Source organism: Suncus etruscus, chromosome 6 (genome assembly GCF_024139225.1).
Source record: "Suncus etruscus isolate mSunEtr1 chromosome 6, mSunEtr1.pri.cur, whole genome shotgun sequence".
In the NCBI taxonomy this organism is placed as follows: domain Eukaryota; kingdom Metazoa; phylum Chordata; class Mammalia; order Eulipotyphla; family Soricidae; genus Suncus; species Suncus etruscus.
Genome location: NC_064853.1, coordinates 103,801,894 through 103,826,870, shown reverse-complemented (window position 1 = coordinate 103,826,870; position 24,977 = coordinate 103,801,894). Strand labels below are relative to the sequence as shown.

The window sequence follows — 24,977 nt, the reverse complement described above, 5'->3', positions numbered from 1 at the left end:
AGAAAAAATCGGACCCAGAGAGATAGCGCAGTGGTGTTTGCCTTGCAAGCAGCCGATCCAGGACCTAGGGTGGTTGGTTTGAATCCCGGTGTCCCATATGGTCCCCCGTGCCTGCCAGGAGCTATTTCTGAGCAGACAGCCAGGAGTAACCCCTGAGCACCGCCAGGTGTGGCCCAAAAACAAAACAAAAACAAACAAACAAACAAACAAAAAAGTAGAAAAAATCTTGAACCCCCTAGAAAGGCTTAGTTACTAGCCTATATGTCTGTCATACAAAATAGTGAACTTTCTTTTTCCAATCAGGAATCTTTTATTAAGCATTTATGTGCTCAATTTAAAGGAGGAAGGGGATGAGGTCACTTGGATCTTAGAAATACCTATTTATAATGTCAAAATTATATTTAATTTATCCTCTAAAGTAAAAATTATTGAGGGAACATGATTAACATGTCAATGTTTGCCTTGCACATCATTACCGTGTTGGATCCCCAGCATCCCTATGGTCTCCGAACCCTGCCAGTAATAATTATTGTGTGTAGAGCCAAAAGTAGCCCCTGGGCAATGCCGGATGTGGATCCTAAAGAAAACAAAACAAAAACAAACAAAAAAAGAAAAGGAGCTATTATGATACAATTCAGTATAATATAAAATTATGGTAGTGTGTACAATAATGCGGTAGAACTGAGAATTACAGAAATGGGTATTTCCCATTTTTAAAAGAATAGGACAGAAAATGAGTTGTTTGTTTCAGGAAACACTTATGGATGGTTGGATTATTTTAAATTTTTATCCAAGTCCTCTCCTAAAATGAAAGAATAATTTAGAATATTTTAACTCTCCATTGTATAGTAAACAGTAAAATCATTATTATAGGGAAAAAATGGCCTACTAAATAATGTACAATAGGAATTCTAGGTATACTTCCAGATTAAGCTTTGTTTTATGTCAGCCAGACACTCTTATAAGAACATGTTATATTTTTTCTTATGTAATTCTTTTAGCTGAATTTTGATTTTATGGATAAGGAAACTAAGTCATATTGGATTTTTTATACTAGACAGTTTCACAAATGGAAATTATTTTTTCTGTTTGTAATAAGGAAAATTTGGTATCCCATTTTCCAAAATATAAACTTATTTCTATATGTTCTCTCACTAGACCTAAATTCATTCTTTTTCACTTACATGGGAGAAGAAGCAAATTAGGGTAAGTATTTTTTTTAAACCGTACCTAGGTGCACTCCTGGATTTTACACTCAGGGATCATTCTTGGCTGGCCTGGGAGTTCATAAGGGGTGCTGGGGTATCAAACCTGTGTGGGATATGTGCGATACAAGTAAATGCCTTACCTGCTGTACTATTTCTTGGGCCTTTATGTTTTTGCTTTTTTAAAGATAAGTTTTTTTCCCCCTGTAAGTCCTCAAGATAAGAATTACATGCTTCTGAACCCCAGACTTCTGAATTCTGGCCAAAACTTTTTCTTGAATTGTACCACCTTCAGATCTCTATTAAAAAACTTGAACTACTTAGACATAATGAAAGATTTAGAATCTCGGTGACTTTAAATTCTTTTTTTTTTGTTTTGTTTTGGTTTTTGGGTTACACCTGGCTACGCTCAGCTCTATGCTCAGAAATCGTCCCTGGGCAGGACCATATGGGATGCCGGGATTTGAACCACCGTCCCTGTGCATGAAAGGCAAATGCCTTACCTTCATGCTATCTCTCCAGTCCCTGACTTTAAATTCTTACTGGAAGCAAAATATTATGTACTATGTTCACATATGAGCCATTTAATCTAGAAAGTAGCATATTCCAAGTGAGAAATATTAATTTTTTTCTGCTCTTTCATTAAGATTTCATCTGCTTTTAATCTCTCTAGAATAAAATTCTTATTTCTTTGGCCAAAATATAAATTTGAGAAAATCACTTGATTCCTATAGTTAAAGGGAATATATCCCATAAATTTACCTGTAATTTAAATTCACTGTTTCATTCTTTTGTAATAGATTTTCATTGTTTCAAAGAAGTTCCTCCAACTATGAAGGTACTCATAAAAGTATCTTGTTTTGGGGCCAGTGAGGTGGTGCTAGAGGTAAGGTGTCTGCCTTGCAAGCGCTAGCCAAGGAAGGACCGCAGTTTGATCCCCTGGAGTCCCATATGGTTCCCACAAGCCAGGGGCAATTTCTGAGTTCTTAGTCAGGAGTAACCGCTGAGCATCAAATGGGTGTGGCCTGAAAAACAAAAAAACAAACAAACAAACAAAAAAAAAGTATCTCGTTTTACACATACGTGATGGAAATGAAGATAGAGCACTTTTTTTTTTTTTTGACAGGAAACTTCACTTCTTGTTACTGGAAACCATCACAACAAGGATTGTGTATAGCTTTATGGTACTTCCTGGAGTTAGGAGAACAATAGACAGTTAAAATGGTACTGTCACAGATATTTTGTGGTTGTAAAATGAGCAGCTAGGAAATTTTTTCTCTTTGCAAGAAATAAGTGGGATATTTAAGAAGCTGATAATAATGTGAAAGTAAACTTGTATGATCACTATATTTTTTAAGTTGTCATATTTAAGTGAAAAAATTAATTCTATACATGAATCTTAGTGACAAAGGGAAATTTCTTTTCAGTCCCTCTCTACTTTTTAATTTATCACTGAAAAAGACACGTGTAATTTTTGTTTTTATTTAAAGATATGAAAATTCTGGTTATTTTTATAAAAGCTTTTTATATATGTATGGGGTTTCAGAGACTTACTATTTCTACTTTAGCAGCAGGAGTACCTTTTCTGCTTCTTATACCTAAAAACTAAAGCAAACCAAAAGAGAACAAAAGTCTCTAATATTAGAGATGTTTGTTTGAACTCCTTTTGGGTGGTGGTTGGGTTTGTGCCACACACAGCAATGCTCAGATCTTATTCCTTGCTCTGCACTCAAAGATCACTCCTCACTGGACTATATGGGATGTGAAGTATTGAACATAGGTTGTCATTATGCAAGACAAGCACCCTACCCTCTGTAATTACTTCTCTGCCCCCTGGGCTTATTTTGTATAATTACATTGATTCATGCTATCAAAATTGCCCAAATAAGTAAAGTACAATGTGTAGGTTAATATACTTCCTTGTTATTTCCTTTGTTAAATAAAATTTATAGGAAGGCTCGTTGTGCACTAATAGTTTATGGTTATATTTCTGTATTGAGGCAGCTATCAATTATTTAATTTCTCTATGGAACTCTTAGAATTTCTTTTTCAATACTATTTATTTTATTTTATTTTATTTTTATTTATTTATTTATTTTTTTTTTTTGGTTTTTGGGCCACACCCGGTAACGCTCAGGGGTTACTCCTGGCTATGCGCTCAGAAGTCGCTCCTGGCTTGGGGGACCATATGGGACGCCGGGGGATCGAACCGCGGTCTGTCTCCTAGGCTAGCGCAGGTAAGGCAGGCACCTTACCTCCAGCGCCACCGCCCGGCCCCTATTTTATTTTTTTAAATAAATTTTTAATTGAATCACCATGGGACATAGTTGCAAAGTTGTTCATGATTGAGTATCAGTCATACAATGTCCAACATCCTTCACCATTGCATATATTCTGCCATCAATGTACCTAGTTTTCTTCCCATCCTCCCATTACAATCTTGCTCCTGTTTGCCTCTAGGATAGACATTCATCTTTTTCTCTTCTCCTTTTCCCTTCTAAATACCATAGTTAGTGTAGGGGACATCCTACATATCACTTTATCTCCTTTCAGCACCCAGTTCTTTTCCAGAGTGATCATTTCCAACTATCATAATCAGAGAGGTCCCTTTATCCTAAATGCACTCGCTTCCATTTGTTTGGACAATGGTGTTTTCTCCCTGAAGATGCCTGTAATGGCAATGCCATGGAGTGTTTTACCTATGTGGTCTTCTATCTACTTTATGGTTCCAAGTCTGAAATCAAGGTCTTTTTAACACATTTGGTTTTTGGGCCACACCTGGTGACGCTCAGGGGTTAATCCTGGCTATGTGCTCAGAAATTGCTTCTGGCTTAGGGGACCATATGGGATGCTGGAGATCGAACCAGTCTGTCCTGGGTCAGCATTTTTGATGTTTCATGACATTATGTTGGTTTGCATAAATACAGGCAGGAAATTTTCCTCTTTGTAGTAGGGATTAGTTTTCATGCAGAAAGGAAATCTTAAAAGTTAGCTAGTGAATCCAGAGCTCTCTTTCAAGGGAACAAAGTTGAATGGGGTTGAGGTTGAGTGACAAACAGGTCCCTACTGTTAAGTACTTGGCTGATCTTACAGGAAGACCGTAGAAGTAGAATGGACTGAGGAAATCAGAGATCTTGAAGTATCCGGATCTCCACCATCTGGCCACAGCCCAGCCATTGCTTTCAGCCTCAAGAAAAGTTCTGGAGATCAGAATCTCTTCCAATCCTGGAGAGGGGGTAGGGCAGGTTTCCTCTGGACACTCCTACAGAAGGTGAGATGCCCAAGACCATCCTTCAGATCATTATGCTGAACTGACCTTCCCATCTTTACATTGGCCAAGCCTGGGTAACTCTGACGTGACAGGTAAAGTATTAATGCCTTCATTGGTAAACCACATGCTCTGTCCTTGACAAGTCCCCAGAATTTCTCTGTAAATAATGGAGTGCCTCAGATGGAGATTTTTCCAGTATTACTGGGTTTATGCAAAGGAACAAACCAAGTTTATTTTAGCCATGTGGCAAGGTTCAATGTGAAGATGTAGAGAAAAGCTATTTTTCTGTAGATGATTGAATTAACTGCATTCTAGAAGGCTTAACTTAAAGCACACTCCTATTGGGTAACTTATACAGAAGTGCACTTACTGTTTGCAGTAATAAGAACTGAAAGCTATACAGTCTTAGTCACTAGTCTGGCTAGAACTTTACCATGGAAAACTTACCCTGAATTGGAGAAGTAAGGAGAAGTAACTCAGAGCTGTATTTATTGCTGTTATTGAACCCAGTGCGAGTCATGGTTCTCCTTAAGGCAACATCTCTAACACTAGGGAGCATATCCTGAGGAAGACTGGCAATATGACCTCACAGATGCCAAAAATGTTCAGGGACACCAAAGCCAACATCAATGACAACAGAATCAATACCCAGTCTTCAACAAGCTATCACAGAGGGGGAAAATTATACTAGCAGTTTGGGGGGCAAAGGTGGGGGATGCTGGGAACAGGGTTGGAGGGAGGACAATACTGGTGATGGGAATACCCCAGATTCAATGTCACTATGTACCTTAAATATTACTGTGAAAGACTTGTAACTCACTTTGGTCACAATAAAAATTATTAAAAAAAAAACTTGAAAGGACAAAAATGCTCAGGGAATAGCTTATAAGGCTATGATGCTTTGGCTTCTGTTGTGTAACTTTTGTTTTATTATTTCAGAGGGAGGGAGCTTTGTCCTCACAAGGATAGAGAAGACCATTTTTGTGCCAGGGCCTGACTGGTTCAAGTCAGACTCCCCTGTCTATTTGATCTAATTCTTTTCCGGTGTTAAAACTGCAGAATTGAACCAGTTATGAGATTTCATTCCTTCTTTTTTTTTTTAATTGAATGAAATCATAATAGATGTTTGGGTTTTATTTTTAAACATTATTTTTCAAATCAGGGTTGGCCTATAATCTATTTTCTTTTCTTTATTTTTTTTTAGTAAAACAAAACAATTTTAATTAAAATTTTATAGATAGAAGAATATGAGGGGGGAGAGATAAGAGAGAGATACATGTTCAAGAAAAAAATAGACTTCTCCAGTTTAGAAAAAGAATCCTATTTCTTTTCTTTGAAAATGAATTCTGTTGTCCTAAATCTTTTATTAGATCATTTTTAATTGCTTCCTAAATATTACATATATTACATGTGTGGCCTCTGGAGTCTATTTTCCTCTGAAATAAAGTGTAAATTTTTGTTGCTTTATTTTCAGGTTTTGCATAAATTGGTCTCTAACCAGAAAGTCTGTCTCCTGAGTTTTGCTTAGTCCCTTTATTTTTCATTAAGATGCTTTACTCTGACCTGTGCAGGCATAAAACAGAGGTCAATTAGATATTTAAATATAGTTTGCATATTAAAATTTTTATATATTTTATTTAAACACCTTGATTACATACATGATTGTGTTTGAGTTTCAGTCATGTAAAGAATACCACCCATCACCAGTGCAACATTCCCATCACCAATGTCCCAAATCTCCCTCCTCCCCACCCAACCCTCGCCTGTACTCTAGACAGGCTTTCTATACCCCTCATATGTTCTCATTATTAGGATAGTTCAAAATGTAGTTATTTCTCTAACTAAACTCATCCCTGTTTGTGGTGAGCTTCATAAGGTGAGCTGTAACTTCCAGCCCTTCTCTCTTTTGTATCTGAAAATTATTATTGCAAGAATGTCTTTCATTTTTCTTAAAACCCATAGATGGGTGAGACCATTCTGCATCTTTCTCTCTCTCTCTGACTTATTTTGCTCAGCATAATAGATTTTCCATGTGCATCCATGTATAGGAAAATTGCATGACTTCATCTCTCCTGACAGCTACATAATATTCCATTCCACAGTTTCTTTAGCCATTCATCTGTTGAAGGACATATTGGTTGTTTTGAGTCTGGTAATTGTCAAAAGTGCTGCAATGAATATAGGTGTGAGGAAGGGTTTTTGAATTGTATTTTTGTGTTCCTAGGGTATATCCCTAGGAGTGGTATAGCTGGATCATATGGGAGCTCAATTTCCTGTTTTTGAGGCATCTCCATATTGTTTTCCAAAAGGCTGGACTAGACGGCATTCCCACCAGCACTGTAAAGGAGTTTCTCTCCACATCCCTGTCAGCACTGATTGTTCTTGTTCATTGTGATTGTTAGAGTGTCTGTGGTGTGAGATGGTCATTGTTGTTTTGGTATGCATATCCCTGATGATTAGTGATGTGGAGCATTTTTTACTGTGCCTTTTGGCTATTTGTATTTCTTTTTTTGAGGAAGTGTCCATTCATTTCTTCTTTTGATTTTTTGATGGGGTTAGATTTTTTTCTTTTTAAGTTCTGTCAGTACCTTGTATATTTTAGATATTAACCCCTTATATGATGGGTATTTGGTGAAAAGTTTCTCACATTTTGTGGATGGCTTTTGTATCCTAGGCACTATTCCCTTTGAGGTGCAGTAGCTTTTCAGCTTAATATATTCCCATCTGTTTATCTCTGATTCCACTTGTTTGGAGAGTGCTGTTTCCTGCTTGAAGGTGCCTTTAGTCTCAATATGATAGAGTGTTTTACCTATGTGTTTTTCTATATACCTTATGGTTTCAGGCCTGATATTAAGATCTTTAATCCACTTGGATTTAACCATTGTGCATGGTGTTAGTTGTGGATTTGAGTTCGCTTTTATTGCAAGTGGCTAACCAGTTGTGCAACATCTCTTGTTGAAGAGGCTTTCCTTGCTCCATTTTGCGTTTCTTCCCCCTTTATCAAAGAGTAGTTGATTATATGTCTGGGGAACATTCTCTGAATACTCAAGCCTATTCCACTGATCTTTATTCCAATACTATGATGTTTTGATAACTATTGCTTTGTAATACAGTTTAAAATTGGGGAAAGTAATGCCTCCCATATTCCTTTACCCAAGGATTGCTTTAGCTATTTGTGAGTGTTTATTGATCCAAATGAATTTCAGGAGTGTTTGATCCACTTCTTTGAACAATTTCATGGGTATCTTTAGAGGGATTGAATCCAGTGATGTTAATCCTGCCAAGCTCTGAGCAGGGTATGTGTCTCCATTTCCTTGTGTTCTCTTTTATTCCTTGAAGCAAGCTTTTGTAGTTTTCTGTGTATAGGTCCTTCACCTCTTTAGTTAAGTTGACCCCAAGATATTTGAGTTCGTGGGGCACTAATGAGAATGGGATTGTCTTTTTATTTTTATTTTTATTTTTTTAGTGGCTTTCTAGGACAATTTAATTTTTTCTTTTTTTAAATATATTTTTTATTTAAGTAACATGATCATATTTGGGTTATAGTCATAACCAGAATACCCCCCTTCACCAGTGCAACATTACCCCCTCCCCCCTTCCTATCCCCTGCCTGTATTCGAGACAGGCATTCTACTACAGTAATTTGTTTTTAAGTTCAGTAAGTTGTATTTTTTTTCTTTTTTTTTTTTTTTTTGGTTTTTGGGCCACACCCGGTGACGCTCAGGGGTTACTCCTGGCTATGCGCTCAGAAGTCGCTCCTGGCTTGGGGGACCATATGGGACGCCGGGGGATCGAACCGCGGTCCGTCTCCTACGCTAGCGCAGGTAAGGCAGGCACCTTACCTCCAGCGCCACCGCCCGGCCCCGTATTTTTTTTCTTAAAGGATAAGAATAAAAAATATAGTAAAGGTGTGATAGTGGCAATCGCCAATATTTGCATAGGTCCAGAAAAATGGAGAAAATGGAAAAAAATCCTTGACCTGATTACAAAAAGGCTTCACCCCAGAAGATTATTGGCATAAGATAGACTCTGGGTTCCAGGCATACCAATCTATCCAACTCCAGTCATTCTCAAGGTCCTGGTGAAACTTTTTCACACTTTAGCTATTGTTGGTATCATACTCTTATATTTAAAGACTCTGGATTCTGTGCATTTCTTTCATCGATGTCAGGCTGATGTGGAGCATCCTCTAGTTTCAGCATATCATTAAAGGCGGAGCGATCTGCCCTGCATGCAGACTGAGCTGAGTTGCCTGGGTGTTGGGAGCACTCTTTGGAGTAAGTCAATGCCAAAGCAGTGGTAGGTCTTCTCTGATAGAGGCTTGGATCCTGGTAATGTTAAAGACAATTGTGGTTGTTTCCATAGATGTTATCCATTGTTCAGGTGTGTGTGGGCGATGCCCATTCTTCTGAGGCCTGAGTCAAATCATTATGCCAATGTTCAGGGTAAAAGGCCTAATTACATTACCAAATTTGTGTTCCCATCTCTATTAGATAAGAACTTGTTTGCATATGTATTATTTTCCCATTTTAATGTGCCCATGCAAAAGAGAAGCAATGCCACAAGATATTGTTGGTGCATCTGGGGGCTGAAGAATAAAGTCCAACATTTCCCGTAACTTGGTATCAACGTGAAATCTATACAGAGTTACTCTTCTACCAGTATTGCTTATAAAACAGATCTCACAGGGGGAAAATCAAACAATCAAATAACTAATCTAGTGGGCAAAATTGTCACTATATGAGGATATTCGAAAAGAGTTATAGATATTAAGGGAATACATCTGAGATATACAAAAGAGATACATGTGACCCTTTTATGTTTTAAAAAGAAAAAAAAGAAAGAAAACAAGGATATTTGAAGACAACAGGTGATAGTTGAATTTGTGACATGTTTTGTGGCATTACGGAACCCTATATTGCCCTTGAACTAGGGGTTTTGCTGAAGTTGATTCCGGTATCATGCAACAGTCCATAGTTTGATGGGGCCATGAGGGGCCACCAAGCATGGGTCAACAGGCGTGTTGGTTGTAGTTATTTGTAGAGGCATGAGCTGGGGACCGAGAGGGTGTCTTTTAATGAGGAGCTGGATGGTGGTGTTGGGGCAGAAGGTCAGTCTTGGTGTCTACCCAATTAGGAACTGAGGATAAGGAGGGTTGAATAAGGGGAAGGTAATGGTTCAGGGTTTGGGTATGAGGAGGTAGGAGAGATACAGGGGTGAGGGGAGCGGCAATACATAAAAGACTAAATAATAAAGGTCAATTTGAGTGTTTTATCCAAATCTTGGGCATCTTGATTCTATTCCTAGGAACAGTCTAGGATCAGGAACATTTTTGGATAATACTTTAAAAAGTGTATTTGTGCCCGCGCGTTTTTGAAAAATAGTATTACTAGCAAAGAAAACAGGGGTCCAATATACATGGGTGGGGTTTCTCTCCTCCGCCTGCCCCCCAGGGCCTGAGTTGCCAGGGCCGACCATGAAGACCCGCCTGGCGTGGGGGGTCCCAGTCTCCTGGACCCAGTGTTCAGTCCAGGAGATCAGTGGCCCGCTGTCTGACCAGTGACCTGGGATTGTCTTTTTTTTTTTAAACATAATTTTTATTTTAATTGTATTGGCTTACATATCGTTCACAGTAATATTCCAGGTACATATTTATATTGAATCAGGGGAATTCCCACCACCAAATTGTCCTCCCACAACCACTCCCATCTTGCCTCCCATATCCTCCACTCTTCCCCACAGGGGCTGCTAGAATGCATGGTTCCCTCTGTGTCTAGTTAATTACTTAGTGGGCTTATAACTGTTTGGTCTTGGTGCTTCCATTATTGCCCCCTCTAGTTGGGAGGCGGGGCTAGAAAGATCAAGTTATGTGGATTTGTTTGGGGAAGAGAAAGGTAATATAATGGGGTAAAAATCGACTATGCCTACTATGAGCGGAGTCATTCTAGAGGCTCATCCTTGTTTTGAGAGACGATGGGGAAAAGAAGGTGAAACACCACAGCAGTTCAAAAAGAGGAATCAAATAAGATATTCAGTGAGCACTGCAGCCATAAAAATATGCACCACATAGTTGCCATGGTCTTGAGATAGGAAATATGACAAGGCACAAGGAGGAAGAAGAGAAAAGAAGAAAGAAAAAGTAAATATATAATTAAAAAATGGACAACTACTTCAATATTTACCCCAAAACAAAGAATTCGTTCAAAACTAGATAAAAAATTAAAAAAAAAAGGATTATTTAGTGTTTTCTTTTTAATGTCTGTTTCTTTTCTATCATTATTGGTGTATAAGAAGACCATTGCTTTTTGCATGTTAATTTTGTTGTCTGCTACTTTGGTATATGAGTCTATTGTTTCTAGAAGCTTTTTGGCAGAGTATTTAGGGTTTTCTAAATATAGTATCATGTCATCTGCAAGCAATAAGAGCTTCTTAATTTCCTACCTGGATGCCCTTGATATCTTTTTGATGCCTAATCACTAGGGCAAGTACTTCCAGTACTATGTTGAATAGGAGTGGTGATAGTAGGCAGCCTTGTCTTGTACCAGACTTTAGAGGAAAGGCTTTTAGTTAGTATCCATTGAGAATAATATTTGCCACTGGCTTGTGGTAGATGTCTTTGACTATATTGAGAAGAGTTCCTTCCATTTCCATCTTGATGAGGGTTTTTATTTAGAATGGGTGTTGGACCTTATCGAATGCTTTCTCTGCTTTTATTGATATGATCATATGATTTTTGTTTTTGTTTTTTAATTTTTGGGTCACACCTGGCAGTGCTCAGGGGTTACTCCTGGCTCTACGCTCAGAAATCACTCCTTGCAGGCTCAGGGGACCATATGGGATGCCGGGATTCGAACCACCGACCTTCTGCATGCAAGGCAAATGCCTTTACCTCCATGCTATCTATTCAGCCCCTTGTTTTTCTTTTTGATATAATATAATATGTTGATTGATTTATGGATGTTAAACCATCCTTGCATTCCTGGGATGAAACCTACTTTGTCGTGGTGAATGACCTTCTTGATGGTGCATTGGATTCTATTTACCAGAATTTTGTAGAGGATCTTTGCATCTGTGTTCATCAGGGATATTGGTCTGTAATTTTCTTTTTTGGCAGCACTCTGTCTGGTTTGGTATCAAGATGATGCTAGCTTTATAAAAACTATTTGGAAGTGTTCAATTTTGGATTTGATTTCTTCAATTTTATGAAAGAGCCTGAAAAGGATTGGTAGAAGTTCCTCTTGAAAGATTTGAAAGAATTCATTAGTGAACTCATGTGGATCTAAGATTTTGTTTTTGGGAAGACTTTTGATTACCATTTTTATTTCCTCAATAGTGATGGGGATTTTTAGATATGCTACATCATCCTTATTCAACCGTGGAAGGTTATAAGAGTCCAAGAATTTATCTATTTCTTTCAGGTTCTCATGTTTCATGGCATAGTTTCTCAAAGTAGTCTCTGATTACCCCTTGAATCTCTGCAATATATGTAGTGATCTCCCTTTTTCATTTCTAATCTGGTTTATCAAGTTTCTCTCTCACTTTCTTTGTGAGTTTTGCCAGTGGTTTATCAATCTTGTTTATTTTTTCACAGACCCAACTTCTGCTTCCGTGGATCTTTTGGATTGCATTTTTGGATTTTCTCTTCATTGATTTTTTGCTCTAAGCTTTGTTATTTCCTTCTGCCTACCTATTTTTGGTATGTTTTATTGATCATTTTCTAATTTCTAAGCTGTGTCATTAAGTTATTCTTGTATGCCCCTTCTTTTTTCCTTAAGTGTGCTTGGAAAGCTATAAATTTTCCTCTCAGTATTGCTTTTGCTGTGTCCCATAAATTCTGATCATTGTGTCTTCATTTGCATTTCTTTCCAGGAATATTTTGATTTCCTCGTTGATTTCATCTCTGACCCACTGTTTTTTCAGTAGTAGGCTGTTTAATTTCCAGGTGTTAAAGTTTTTCTTCTGTGTCCCTTTGTAAATCAGTCCTAATTTCAGTGTTTTGTTATCAGTGAAGAAAGTCTGCATAATTTCTATTCTCTTGATTTTATGGAGGTATGTTTTATGGTATATATATACCAATCCACTTTCTTCCATTTCTCTTTTCAGAGCTAGTTTATTTTTATTGAGTTTCAGTCTGATTGACTTATTAAGGGGTCACAGGCCAGTGTTGAGAGCTCCCACAATTATTGTATTGCTATTGATATCTTCTTTCAGGTTTATCAACAATTATATTTAACATTTTTTGGTCCCTCATTGGGTGTGTATATGTTTCAGAATGTTATTTCTTCCTGTTGTACATATCCCTTGATTAGTATAAAATGTCCATCTTTTCCCTAACAACTTTTCTGAGTCTAAAGTGTGTATCATCTGATATTAATATGGCCACCCTAGATTTTTTTTAACATAATTTTTATTTTGATCATAGTGGCTTACATATTGTTGACAATAATATTTTAGATACATATTTACATAAAATTAGGGGGGATTCCTATCACCGGTTTGTCTTCCCTACTCCTCCGTTTTTGTCCTACCTTCCATATCCTCTTCCCTCACCCCAGGGCTGCTAGAATATGTAGTCCCCTCTGTACCTATCCTATTACTTCGTAGTCTTACACCTGTTTGGTCCTGATGCCTCCTTTATTTCCCCCTCTAATTGGGTGGCAGGACTAGCTAGTTCAAGTTATGTGTTTTTGTTTGAAGAGGAGAAAAATAATAAACTGGGGTAAAAGTCTAATACGCCGGGAATAAGCAGAATTCTTCTAGAGGCTCTTGCCATCGGTTTGAGAGACGAAGGAGAAAAAGAAGGTGAAACAGTCCACCCCTACGAAATGAAGTGTCAAATATCTATTGAGAGTTCCAACAATAATGCTAAGCACCACAAAAACAGAACAAAACAAACAAACAAACAAAAAATGCCATGGTCTTGAGATAGGCATCATGGCAGAGCCCATGAAGAGGGAAAAGAAGGGGCCAGAGAGATCACATGGAGGCAAGGCGTGTGCCTTTCATGCAGGAGGTCATCGGCTCGAATCTCTGTGCCCCACATGGTCCCTCATGCCCGCCAGGAGCAATCTCTGAGCCCGGAGCCAGGCATAATCCCTGAGCACTGCCGGGTGCCACCCAGAAATCTGAAAAGAAAAAAAAAAGAGGAGAAAAAAAGATAAGTGGGGGGCAATAACTTCAATAACCACACTAAAACAAAGAAATCGACCAAAAATAGATAGGTAAATAAAAATAATAATAGTAGTACATGAAGATAAAAAGTAATATATGAAAAATAAACAATTTTTTTTCCCTCCTGCCCAGGCACAGTAAATATTGGGGTCATTCGAAAAGGGATTCACATGGCCTAAGAGATATGGGGTTTCTCCGCCCTTGGAGTATATTGTCATGGGATCAACTATAGACTCTGTTCATGATCCTTTATTCTCCCGGTGGTGCATTTGTGGAGTTTGGGAGGCTTCTGCTCCGTCCTGGGTGTTATAGTGAGACCTCTGTATCTAGAGATCTCAGTATCTGCACAGTTACAGGGTTGGGACTTATGATGAAGTCAGTCTTTGTGGTTGTAGAAGTTCTGTTCCCTCAGTGTCACTCCAGTCCATCTTCTGTGGTTGGTGGTCTTGGTCTTGGCACTAACCCTGGGATGGCACCTAGGATACCGCCTTTCCTTGCGTTTCCAGAAGCCCCATTTCATTACAATTGTCTCTGCCAGACCTTTGGAACTGGGGATCATGGTTGTTGTGCAGGTCATAGTTCAAACCCTAGGCTAGGGCTTTTTTATTGGTCCTAAGATATATACAGTCTGGTCATGGTTCTAGCAGCCAGTCCTCTGTAAATTGCGTTTTTGGCTTCTGGACCTACCAGCGGGTGACAAATCTTCTGATTTTGTCTTATCGGTGGCTGGTAGGGCAGGATAACCTGCTCTTAAATCAAGTTGTTCCCCTTTTCCTCGGTGTCAGGATATCGTATTAGAACTGGCACTCGTTGGTGTTCCAGCAGTAATAAGGTTGTTCCGGATGGGGTTTGTTACCTGTAGCTGTTGTGAAGGACTGTGCCATTTCTGTGACTGGGATTCAGGGTTCAAGGTTGGATGGATGGGATCTAATCTCCTGAGGTCTAAGTTGATTCCGCATGACGTATTTTCAAGGTAGGAGTTATCCCTGTATTGTAAACAACTATGAGTTTCTATCTCTAGTAGATAAAAACTCTTTTTTATGTGGAAGCTTTCCCCTTTTTTTAGTGTGCCTTTGCAGAGAGAAATGGTGCTACATTATATTGTTGGTGCATTTGAGAGTGGACAGAGAGGAAAACAAAACCAGGTCACATACCCAAAAAAGATAAAAAAAAAATAGGATTAAAAATGTATGTGCTCACATATGTATATGTGGACAAGAAAGTTAAAAAATGAATTAACGGAGTATTTAAAGGACCAAAGAGGTGCAAAAGACTACCTTACATTTGGGGAAAGGCAGGTAAAGAGGAGGTGTAATACAGGTCTTATGTTTATGTTGGGAGTATAGGTTTTCCCGTTGTCTTTTGGGTTTTTCTTGTAGTGTGTGGGTTCCCAGGCACCTTTCCATTACACCCCCTGACCTTCTTCAGATTGGTGAAAGATTTGCGGCAGGGAGGTCTTGGGAAGAGTTCTTGTATTGGGGCTACTTTTGGAACTAAGTCCGGTTTCAAGTAACAGTCCTCCTTAGGGGGAGATGATAGGGAGGGCCTCGCAGCATGGGTCCGCAGGGGAGTTAGTTGCCTTTTCTTGCAGGAGACGAAGTGTGGGTTTGACTGGGTGTCTCTTCGTTTGGGTACTGGGTACTGGTTCATTGGGGTAGGAGGTCAATCTTGATGCCTAATAGATTAAGGACTGAGGGTGAAGAGTGTTAATACAGTGGGAAGTATGGATGGGAATGAGGGATGAGGGGGTATTTGGATTTCCAAAGGGGGGAAAGGGGAAGGTATATGGAAGGGGTAGGAAGGGAGAAAAGAGAAAATACATTAGAAAGGAAGGGAAAAGAGGAAAGAAAAAAAAGTAGAGAGAAGAGTGGAGAAGAAATGATAAAAAAAGAAAGTAGTGAGAAGAGAGGAGAGAATAGCAAGGGAATGTTAGTTTGCTTGAGTGTGTTCGATGAGTATAGTCTGTAGTTTAAGTCCGTATGTCAAGGGTACTGCTTCGGTGGTCTGACTGGCCACGTGCTTCGATTCCTAAAAGAAGGTATAACCTTGAAATAAAGTGTATGTTAAAGAGTTTTCTCGGGACCATCTCGTAGTGCCAGCTAGGTATGGTATCTCGTGTGGTATCCCGAGCTGCCATCTTGGTTTATCCACCCTTTGTATCCAAGGATGCCTGTGGACAGAAAAGCTGAGAGGTTATTTTAAATATAGTAAGATAAGGCATTAAAACATGATGTTATGGGATGATTCCATTGGAGTCAGTGATTTCCAGTGGTATTCTTTTTTTTTTTTTTTTTTTTTTTTTTTTTTTTTGGGCCACACCCGGTGACGCTCAGGGGTTACTCCTGGCTATGCGCTCAGAAGTCGCTCCTGGCTTGGGGGACCCATATGCCACCCTAGATTTTTAAGAGTTTTGTTTGCTTGGATGATTTTCCTCTAGCCTTTGATTTTGAGTCTATGTTTGTTCTTACTATTTAGGTGTTTTGTAAGCAGCAGAAAGTTGGTTTCAGTTTTTGATCCATTTAGTCATTCTGTGTCTCTTAATTGGTGCATTTAATCCATTGACAGTGAGGGAAATAATTGTCATGGGATTTAGTGCAATCTTTGTGTAGAAGGTTGGTGTATCTGTTGGTTGGTGTTGTCATAAAGTAGACCTTTCAGTTTTTCTTTTAAGGCTGATTTTGAGTCTGCAAAGTCATTGAGCTGTTGGTTATCCATGAAGATATGTATATTTTCTTCAAACCTGAAAGTGAGTCTGGCTGGGTGTAGTATTCTAGGTGAGGCAGTCATTTATTGAGTTTTGTCACTGTCCCACCACTGCTTTCTGGCCTTGAGGGTTTCTTGTGACAGGGCTGCTGTAAATCTTAACGATGCTCCTTTGAATATAATTTCCCTTTTTGATCTTGTTCTCTTAGTATTCTATCCCTATAAGTGGGATTCATTATTTTGACTAAGATGTGTCTTGGGGTGCTTTTCTTTGGGTCTCTTTTAGCTGGTACTTTTCTGGCATGTAGAATTTGGCTGCATGTAGTCTTTATCTGGGAATTTCTCTGCAGTGATATCCTTGACTGCTGTTTATTCCTAGGGATTTTCTTCATGGGTCTCTGGGACTCCAATGATTCTTACATTATTTCTGTTGAGCTTATCAAAGACTTCTATTTTCATCTGTTCACATTCTTTGACTAAGTTTTCCATTTTCTGATAATTTTTTGGGGTGCCTTATTGGGTTATTTAAGGTCTATTTTAGCTGGTACTCTGGGCATGCAGGATTTGGTTCCATGCGGTCTTTAGCTCTGGGAGTTTCTCTGCAGTGATGTCCTTGACTGTTGATTCTTCCTGGGGAATTTTTCCTGGATCTCTTTGATTCTTATGATACTTATGTTGTTTATGTTGAATTTATCAAAAACTTCTATTTTCATCTGTCCACATTCTTTGAGGATTCCCCCCCCCATTGTCTGATTGTATTAAGACTCTTTTTCATTCTCTTCTGTTGTAAGACTTGTTATGCATTTCATCTTCTAGCCCACTGACTCTGTCCTCATCTACTGTTACTCTGTTGGAGAGGCTTTCTGGTGAGGTTTTCTTTTCGCTACAAAATTTTTCAGTCCTTTTTTTTGTTTGTTTTATTGGGACACACCTGGCAGTGCTCATGGGTTACTCCTGGCTCTACGCTCAGAAATCGCTCCTGGTAGGCTCGGCGGACCATATGGGATGCCAGGATTTGAACCACTAACCTTCTGCATGCAAGGCAAATGCCTTACCTCCAAGCTATCTCTGGCCCTCAGTCCTCTTTTTTTTTAATTTTTTATTTTTAATTATGAGAACAAAGATGCAAAGAAAGAGGACAAGGTAAAGTTACAGTGGAAGGATAATCATCCATGCACAGAATTCTCAGAAGAAGTCCCCTTGCTGATATCTTAGCTTTGAACTTTCAGCCAAAGAATGTTAAGATAAATAAAACAGAACCCATGTACAATTACTTTGTACCTCAAGTCCCCAGGTTGTAACACATTATAATATTTCTTAGCAGTACACAAAGCAATCTAAATCCATAAAACTTATGTAACTTCTTAAACATTAAAGGCATAGTATTTTTTTTACATTTTCATGCACATGTATATTAATTTAAGTTAACCTAAAAAGTTTAAGTGGGTTTTTTTTTAATTAGAGTCAAAGGAGCACAGTAAAACTGGTGTTAGAGTGGCAATTATTGTTTGCATAGGCCCACCAAAATATGAGGGACATGGAAAGGAAAAACCTTGGCCTAAATATAAGAAAACCCTACCCCTGAAGTTTCCTGGCATAAGACCATCTCTAGGCTCCAGGCAAGCTAGTTTGTCCAATCCAAGGCATTGTCTGTAGTGCCAACACACTTTTATTTTTCATACAGTCTCTATTGTTGGTATCATGTTTCTGTATTAAAGATTCTGGAATATGCATATCCTACATTGAAGACAGGATATGGAGCGTCTTCTAGTTTCACTTCACAATTAAAGGGCAATGCAGAGAGCACTGTCATGTAAGCAGGTCGTTGTTGTTGTTGTTAAAGCTTCTCAGTGTTAAGGGAAGTCTCCTTTGAGCAGGTCGAAGTCAGAGCAGTGATAGGGTCTTCCCTGGTAGAGGATTGCTTCCGGGTGATGTTATAGACAAACTGGATGTTTCGTGGATGGCTTCCCTGGTTCAGGGGTGAATGGAGAATGTCCATTCTTCTGAGGCATGTGCCAGATCATTATGTCAGTGTTCAGGGTGTAAGGTTCCATTGCATTTCAAGATTTGTGTGTTCCAATTTCTATTAGATAAGATCTTATTTGTATGTATAGTATTTTCCCATTTTAATGTGCCTGTACAAACAAGGAACAATGCCACGTGACGTTATCGGTGCATATGGGGGCCATAAGAAAAAGTCCAACAATCCCCATGACATGGTTCAATCATAAGCATACATGGGGGGACTCTTTCACCAAAATTTCTTATTGAACAGCTCACAAAGAGAAGAAAAGATAAAAAATGGTTAGAATTTGTTAGAATAGTCACTGTATAAGCATGGAATTTTTTCATTTCTTTTCATATGCTCTTGATTCTTTTTTGTGGTTTATTCATTTTGTTCATGCTTTCTTTGAGTTCTATGAGGATATTTCATTTTGCTTCTCTAAACTCCTTATCTGAGAGTTTAAATAAGTGGTTGGCACTTTCCTCCATTTTTCCAATTCAGGAACATTTTATTAAACATTGTGTTTAATTTAAAGAAGGAAGAATTTAAAGAAGGAAGGGGATGAAATCCCTTAGAATACCTATTTATAATGTCAAAATTACATTTAATTATCCTGTAAATTAAGTTATTGTGAGAATATGATTAAAATGTCAATTGTTTACATTTTTAGAATACAGTGTTATTGCTTTACAACTAAAGAACTCAAACCCTCCATACACTGTCTATGTGTTTATCAAGGAGACAACTCTGAGGGAAGGGAACTAAGATGATATTGAATGTTTTGCCATAGCAATGTTTTCCTGATTAGACCAAGATCAATGTGTACAGTGACCAAGCCACTGATTACTTGTTCTTTCTGTTTGGTAATAGGAGCACAATGTGGACCTTTGAATGGATATAAGCCAAGAAAAGGGCCAAAGCTAAGATTCTTTAGAGAGGAGGATGTGAAAAGTTTTGGGGACTGTGCTTCCTTTGACTGTATGAATGCCTCAGCGAATGAGACTGAGGTGAAACTGAAAATTGGGGAAAGGACAAAGAGGTCAGATAATGGATTAGAAGAATAAATAATTACAGACAAGTATATATATTTTTGGTTTTTGGGTCATACCTGGCAACGGTCAGGGGTCACTCCTGGCTCTGTGCTCAGAAATCGTTCCTGGAAGGCTCGGGGGACCATAAGGGATGCCAGGATTCTAACCACCGTCCTTTTGCATGCAAGGCAAACAAATGCCCTTCTCCCATGCTATTTCTCTGGCCCTATATATTCTATTTTGAAAACCTAAGCTTATTAGAAGAACTTATAATAATTAGTCATGAAAAATACAGTTTGACTCTACAAAATAAAGATAGGTTTAAATGGAGATTTGAATAAAGATTTAAAATAGTGAAATCTAATGAAAAATAGTTTAAGATAGATATTTTATAGGTATATTATGCTAAGTAGTTTATTTTAGTTCATAAAACAAAAGTAGGTCTTAAAGATTTATTAATGAATTATCCTGTTATATTTACAGAGGACTTTAACACTTATTATTATTTGGGCTAGAGAGATAGTACAGTAGGTAGGGAGCTTGCTTTGCATGTGGCTCATCCAGGTTCAATTTCCAATAACCCTGGGAAGAATAGAATAATTGGGGTTTTTCATAATCTTTCTCTCTCTGTCTCTTTTGTTCCTCCTCTCACCAACCCCGGATATCACATAGTATTGTTTTTTGATTCCTTTGCACCATGCCAACTGTTGCTGAGGGCTTATTCTTGACATTGGGAACCATATGAGATGTCCAGGATTGAACCTGGTGTTTTCCAAGTACAAGGCAAATGTCCTACCCCTTGTATTATTTAACGGTCCCCTCATATAGTGTCCTTATACTATATGCTGTTCACTGAAGCAATTACAAAGGTAAAAATGAGAGTGGAATAGTTTCATCTAAGGATGTTGAGTTTCTGGAATAATATTGTAGAATTGAAAATATTTTAGTATTTCAAAAATAAATTCAACTACACAAATAAGACTGAGGGGTCAGAGAGATAGCATGGAGGTAGGGTGTTTGCCTTGCATGCAGAAAGATGGTGGTTCAAATCCTGGCATCCCATCTGGTCCCAAGCCTACTAGGAGCGGTTTCTGAGCATAGACCCAGGAGTAAACCCTGAGTGCAGCTGGGTGTGACCCAAAATTAAAAACAAACAATAACAAACCAAATAAGACAGATTGTATGCTGTTGTCTAAGCCAATGTATCTACATTTCTGTCCTATTCAAGAAAACTTATTACCATCCAAGTGAATATAATTTATTTCCCTGTAATTTAATGTATGAAATTTACTATATTAATTTAATAATTTAATTTATTAAATTTACTATAATTTATACTTTCAAAAACATTACTATCTGCAATAAATATATTTTGCACTCTGTTTACTGTTAGAAACAAATTACTTGTAAAATATTAATGAATTAGGCTAATAAGTTAGATATTGAGACTAAATTTTTCATATTTGAACTGATACTATTTAATATTTTAGGTAGATGATTTATTTTACTTCTGCCTTTTTCCCTTATGTATAAAAGTAAATAGCCAAATATTTCTGTAAACAGCTTTACATAAGAAACCTTTCTATTTAAAACTAAAAAATGAAGACAAACACAAAATGCTTAGTGAAATTTGTTTTAGTATTTTATTGTAGATTTTAATTTAGTGAGATAACAATCACTTATGATGTATTTCTCAAAGTTTACTAAATAAATATATTTTCTTCAAACATTTCTTATAAAATATGAAAATCCTGTAATGTAATAAATCAGACTTATGTTTTTATATTAACCAGGCTAAATTTGTTTTAGATCTTTGTTTTTTTTCTTTTTTCTTTGAGATCTTTGTTTTTTAACTGTAAGATATTTAGCCAAATCAAATTGTATAAATAAAGATATTTAAAAAATTAAAAAAAGATATTTAGCCAGAGGAACATAAATTTACAGGTAGAGTTTAAATAATTAAATTTATGAATAATAGTAATCACTTTCCCTTAACCCCACCAGATCAAGCAATCCAGAGTTTTGTCCTTTATTTATTTGGCTTCTTATAATGTTTTCACTTAAATTAAAAGTATTTAATGTGCTCGCTTCGGCAGCACATATACTAAAATTGGAACGATACAGAGAAGATTAGCATGGCCCCTGCGCAAGGATGACACGCAAATTCGTGAAGCGTTCCATATTTAAAAAAAAAAAGTATTTAATGTGAAAGTCCATGGATTCAATCTCATCACTACCAAGTATATAAGGATCATAAATAGCTCAAAAGGGTGGAATAAGTGCTTTGCATGTGGGAACCCCAGTTTCTTTTTTATTTGGTAGCCGCCTGTTAGCACTCAGGGGTTACTCCTGGCTCTACACTCAGAAATCACTCTTGGCAGGCTCAGGGGACCATATGGGATGCCTGGATTCGAACCATTGTTCTTCTGAATGCAAGGCAAATGCCTTACCTCCATGCTATCTCTCCAGCCCTGAAACCCCAGTTTCTATCGCTGTCACTACATAGTCCTCAAGTTCCTATGGAAGCAGCCCTGAGACTGGAGTAACACCCAGTAAGTACCATTGGTTGTAATGCAATCCCTCCTTCCCAATGTATTATCATTCTAGCTCCCATTCCTCAGGTTTTGATATGACTGATTACTATTGATCAGTTCTAAGAATATTTTGGTTTTCATTTTTCTTTTTGGTTATTGTTTTTTTTATTTTTTTGGGTCACACCCAGCAGTGCTTAGGAGTTACTCCTGGCATGCTCGGGGGACCAAATGGGTTGCCAGGTTTTGAACCACCTTCAGTCCTGTGTTGGCCGTGTGCAAAGCAAAAGCTTTACCGCTGTACTATCACTCTGGCCCCTTGGTTATCATTTTTTATATATAGGAGTAAAGCACGACAATGTTGAGTGACTATGTTTTGCTAGGGTTCATAATGAAGTTCATGTAAATCTTAGGCAGACACTCTACCAAATGAATCATATCCCAGCTCCTGGAATACCTTTTTTCCCTAAATGTATAGAAATTTTTTATTTATTTAAAATATATATTTCTTTTTTTTTTTTTTTTTTTTTTTTTTTTTTTTTTTTTTTTTTTTTGGTTTTTGGGCCACACCCGGTAACGCTCAGGGGTTACTCCTGGCTATGCGCTCAGAAGTCGCTCCTGGCTTGGGGGACCATATGGGACGCCGGGGGATCGAACCGCGGTCCGTCTCCTAGGCTAGCGCAGGTAAGGCTGGCACCTTACCTCCAGCGCCACCGCCCGGCCCCCTAAAATATATATTTCTAATACTAAATTGTATTATAAAAACTTTTCATATTTATTGAGTCTTTCTGGCCTAGTTTTCGTAGTTGGTTTTTTATCACTAATTGCTGTATTTATTATTATTTATTATTTTAATAGACTATGTTATTTTAATTGTTTTTGTTCTTACGGATTCTTTGTATTTTGAAGCCACACCTGGTGTTACTCAGTACTTACTCCTGGCTCTGTACTCAGGGATCTCTGAGGGACTGTATAGGATTCTGGGAATTGAAGGTCATGTTGGCTACATACAAGGCAAGTATATACAATTGTCTCCGGCCTCTTACTGATTTCTTTATTTTCTGAAGCTGTCAATTAGTAGAACTGTGTTATAATTTCTCCTCTGGTGATCTATCCCTTTAAGTTAGCATAGCAATTTTTGCTTTAAATATTTTGAGGTAATATTAGGTACCTGCAGATTTATAATTCTTGTTAGCTAGGTGTTTTAGAATATTTGTAATAAGCATTATGAAGTTGGACTTTTTATTTACTTATCAATATTTACCTTTTAATTAATTTATTATTATTTTTAAAATATGGAATGCTTCATGAATTTGTGTCATCCTTGTGCAGGGACCATGCTAATCCTCTCTGTATTGCTCCAGTTTTTAGTATATGTGCTGTCGAAGTGATTTTTTTTTATTTAAACACCTTGATTACATACATATTTGTGTTTGGGTTTCAGTCATGTAAAGAATACCACCCATCACCAGTGCAACATTCCCGTCACCAATGTCCCAAGTCTCCCTCCTCCCCACCCGACCCCCGCCTGTACTCTAAACGGGCTCTCCATTTCCCTCATACATTTTCATTATTAGGACAGTTCAAAATGTAGTTATTTCTCTAACTAATCTCATCACTCTTTGTGGTGAGCTTCCTGAGGTGAACTGGAACTTCCAGCTGTTTTCTCTTTTGTGTCTGAAAATTATTATTGCAAGAATGTCTTTCATTTTTCTTAAAACCCATAGATGAGTGAGACCATTCTGCGTTTTTCTCTCTCTCTCTGACTTATTTCACTCAGCATAATAGATTCCGTGTACATCCATGTATAGGAAAATTTCATGACTTCATCTCTCCTGACAGCTGCATAATATTCCATTGTGTATATGTACCACAGTTTCTTTAGCCATTCGTCTGTTGAAGGGCATCTTGGTTGTTTCCAGAGTCTTGCTATGGTAAATAGTGCTGCAATGAATATAGGTGTAAGGAAGGGGTTTTTGTATTGTATTTTTGTGTTCCTAGGGTATATTCCTAGGAGTGGTATAGCTGGATCGTATGGGAGCTCTATTTCTAGTTTTTGGAGGAATCTCCATATCGCTTTCCATAAAGGTTGAACTAGCCGGCATTTCCACCAGAAGTGGATAAGAGTTCCTTTCTCTCCACATCCCCGCCAACACTCTTTGTTCTCATTCTTTGTGATGTGTGCCAATCTCTGTGGTGGGAGGTGGTACCTCATAGTTGTTTTGATTTGCATCTCCCTGATGATTAGTGATGTGGAGCATGTGTCTTTTGGCCATTTGTATTTCTTCTTTGTCAAAGTGTCTGTTCATTTCTTCTTCCCATTTTTTGATGGGATTAGATGTTTTTTTCTTGTAAAGTTCTGTCAGTGCCTTGTATATTTTGATATTTACTTTTTTAAAAATTATTTAATACAGGACTGTTTATAATACTGTTTTTTCAAGTATTCAGTGTTCCAGTTTCAGTCCCACTATCATTATAACTTCCCTACACCATTGTTCTCAGTTTCTCCCCTATTCCCCAAGCCTGCCCCCTTGGCAGATACTGTAATTTGTTTTATATTGCTTGTTAGAACAAATGCTAAGTGGAATTATAAAAAATGTATAGTCAAGAGTTTGGGGCCGGAGAGATAGCACAGTGGTAGGGCGTTTGCCTGGCATGTGGCCAACCCGGGATGGACCCGGTTCAATTCCTGACATCCCATATGGTCCCCCAGCAAGGAGAAACCTTTGAGCTAGGTGTGACCCAAAAACCAATGAATCAATCAATAAAGTTTTAAAAAAAGAAAAAGAAAAATTTGAAAATTGTTATATCTTATACTAGGTTATTAAGTCACCATTTAAGGATTTACTGAACTGTTTTTTGCTAGTTGAGCATTCTGTGTTATTATTTTTGCTTATTGAGCTTAGTTTTCTTCTATGCTACTTCCCATTGAAGTTGCTGTGCTCTTACTGGCATATCAATATTGTGGAATTTGGAGGTGTTGTGTGGTCTTGTATGCAGCTGTATGCTTCAAGAACTCTGGGATGTGTGAAATTGGGATAATTATTGGCTCAGTTATCT

General features: G+C 37.8%; 1 protein-coding gene and 2 non-coding genes across 3 annotated transcripts in view; 2 read left to right on the top strand and 1 right to left on the bottom strand.

Annotated features, from left to right (window-relative positions):
• The window catches only part of TMEM108 (transmembrane protein 108), a 262,120-nt gene that overhangs the window by 44,244 nt on the left and 192,899 nt on the right, over nucleotides 1-24,977 (top strand). The gene's annotated exons all lie outside the window — the stretch shown is intronic.
• LOC126012879 (U6 spliceosomal RNA) lies at nucleotides 21,467-21,573 on the top strand. The gene has a single exon (XR_007497227.1). It is a non-coding gene; the product is annotated as a U6 spliceosomal RNA (small nuclear RNA).
• On the bottom strand, nucleotides 23,207-23,308 carry LOC126012355 (U6 spliceosomal RNA). Its single transcript, XR_007496863.1, has one exon. It is a non-coding gene; the product is annotated as a U6 spliceosomal RNA (small nuclear RNA).